Below are 2,727 nucleotides of genomic sequence, written 5' to 3'. Positions count from 1 at the left end.
TGTGTCAGAGTGCCTCTGATCCTGGGTGTGTCAGAGCACCTGGGAGTGGAGCTTCCTCTGGGTGTTGTCATTGACCATTATTGTATTGATCATTGCAGTGACAAAATTATTGGAGAGGCAAGGCTGGCAAATTTGAGTCTGTTATACAGACAATTGATACACTGATATCCAAATTCAATTCAGAAAACAAGCACCTAGTGACGTTCTCTTAGATATAATGAAGTTTATACAGCACACATTCATCTGAAATTCTACTTTGTGTGTATTTAAGACAGCTTAATTTGGGCTGGCGAGATGGCTCAGCGGGTAAGTGCACTGACTGCTCTTCTGAAGGTCCTGAGTTCGGATCCCAGCAACCACATGGTGGCTCACAACCACCTGTAATGAGAACAAACGCCTTCTTCTGGTGTGTCTGAAGTCAGCTGCAGTAAATTACACTGAAGCAAGCGGGGCCAGAGTGAGTGGGGCCAGAGTGAGCTGGGCCTGCAGAGGTCCTGAGTTCAACAGCAGCCATACACATGATGGCTCACGGCCATCTGTACAGCTACAGTGTACTCATACACATAAAAAATAAATAAATAAAAATAAATCTAAAAAAAAGAAAGCTTAATATAATTCATAAACCGAGTGCGTAGTCTTCTCACTGCCATCTTCATCTCTTTATTCCTAAGTGTATAAATCACTGGATTTAGAAAAGGAGTAACAATTACATCAAAGATGGCAAGAAACTTATCCAGATGGGATGTTGGAAACGGCCACAAGTAGAAGAAGATTAAGGGTCCAAAAACAAAATTAACACCATGACATGAGCTGACAGAGTGGAGATGGCCTTATATAAACTACCCCAAGATTTCTTTTGAACAGTCACCAAAATAAATATGTAAGAGATGATCAGAATTAAAAAGGAGGCCACAGAAATGAACCCACTATTGGCAGTAACCATAAACTCCAATGTGTTGGTGTTAATACAGGCAAGTTTAATAAACCGAGGACGGTCACAGAAAAAGCTGTCTAGATCATTAGGGCCACAGAAGGGTAAGTCTATCACAAAACTCAGCTGAGTCACTGAGTGGATGAAGCCAATAATCCAAGAAGTAACCAAATCAAAATGCACTTTTGTGGGCTCATGATGGTCAGGTAATGCAGAGGCTTACATATGGCAACATATCGGTCAAACGCCATGGCTGTGAGCAGCACCATCTTGGTGCCACCTACTGCATGGATAAAAAAGATCTGAGTGATGCAACCCCCAAAAGAGATGGTTTTGTGCTTTCTCAGAAGGTCATAAATCATCTTGGGTGCTGTGAATGAGGAACATATCAAATCAATGATGGAAAGATTGGCTAATAGAAAGTACATAGGGGACTGTAATTGGGGGTCTGAAGTTACAGTTAGCACAATAAGAACATTTCCCAATAGACTTGCCATGTAGAACATACAGGAAAAGAGGAAAAGGAATAGCTGTATCGTCCATGAGTTGGAGAGTCCCAGGAACACAAACTCAGATACCAAAGAGCGGTTTGTTTTACCCATTGCCTCTGGTGGCTGTGTCAACCTTTATACTACCTGAAATAGGAGAGTGATGAGAAATGCTGGTTTAAGACAGCAGCAGTTATTTGACAAAGTCACAGACAATTTAAATGACTAACATGTCTTTGGAGACAGTTTAAGTAAAATATCAATTATTAGTCTACTGGGAAATGAGAGCAGGGCCAGTCTTAAAGATCCAAAGTTGCAGAATCTGCATTATACAGAGGGCATATCTGAAAGGAGTCCTAGTGAGGATCCGGTACTGACTGTGTGTAGAAGAAGCCAGAAGACTAAAATCAGACCAGTGACTCAGTGCAAGCAAAGAAATGTGGACAAAAGGGTGTGTTTTGTGGGACAAAAATGGGACATACTGTGATACACTTCAGCTTCCATGAGATTTTTTTTTTCTCTTTTAGAGGAGGGGTTGCAAGGGTAGAGGGCAGGGATGAAGGAATGGGGAGATGAGTAGGACTGGAATGCATGATATGAAACTCACAAAGAAGAAGTTAAATAAAAAGAAACCTCAAAAAAATATAAAAAAGTGCTTTCTCCAGGCCAAAAATAAAAAGCAATTGATATGCCTCTCATATAGTATATTTTAAAGATATAATTTTGCAGGCATATCTTTCAGATGACTCTGAATCTTGGATATTAAATGTGAAATTCTTAAGACACTATGGTTTTCATAATTTGGAAATTCCTTAGTATATTAATACTATATGTATGTTCACAGTAAAATGCTTATATACATATTTCAGGCTCAGAGATGGACATTTATCTGTAAACTGAGATGATAAGGTGACAAATGAGGGCAGAGGATGCAGGTTTATAACACTGTGTGTTTTAGAGAAGTTAAGAAAAGCATGAATACTGTGGAGTAAACTCTAACTGATGCTCAGTGGTTAACATGTTTCAATTTCCACAATGAATTAATTTCTTCTGGTTGGTTAGGTTCTCCCTATGTGATATGTGTTTCCACTTGAAAGTCTTATTTTCCTCAAAGATAGTTTCTATCAGAGGGTTAGAGAGGGATATAAGGAGGAGAGATGAGTGGATCAAAAAGAACAAAGTATAACACACACACATACACAAATACATGTCAATATGAAAACTTGCCATTTTGTGTACTAACTAGAGAAAATAATGAAAAAGCGGTTTCCATCCATCTAACCTACCTGGATTAATGTTGGAATGATC

The 2,727-nt window shown here is 39.2% G+C and overlaps 1 pseudogene; it reads right to left on the bottom strand.

Moving 5' to 3' along the window:
• Positions 1-590: 590 nt before the first annotated feature.
• Positions 591-1,533, bottom strand: LOC116091768 (annotated as a pseudogene).
• Between the last annotated feature and the right edge of the window lie 1,194 nt (positions 1,534-2,727).

This window comes from Mastomys coucha, unplaced genomic scaffold, assembly GCF_008632895.1.
Source record: "Mastomys coucha isolate ucsf_1 unplaced genomic scaffold, UCSF_Mcou_1 pScaffold15, whole genome shotgun sequence".
Classification (NCBI taxonomy): Eukaryota; Metazoa; Chordata; class Mammalia; order Rodentia; family Muridae; genus Mastomys; species Mastomys coucha.
This window is presented reverse-complemented; position numbering and strand designations above follow the sequence as displayed.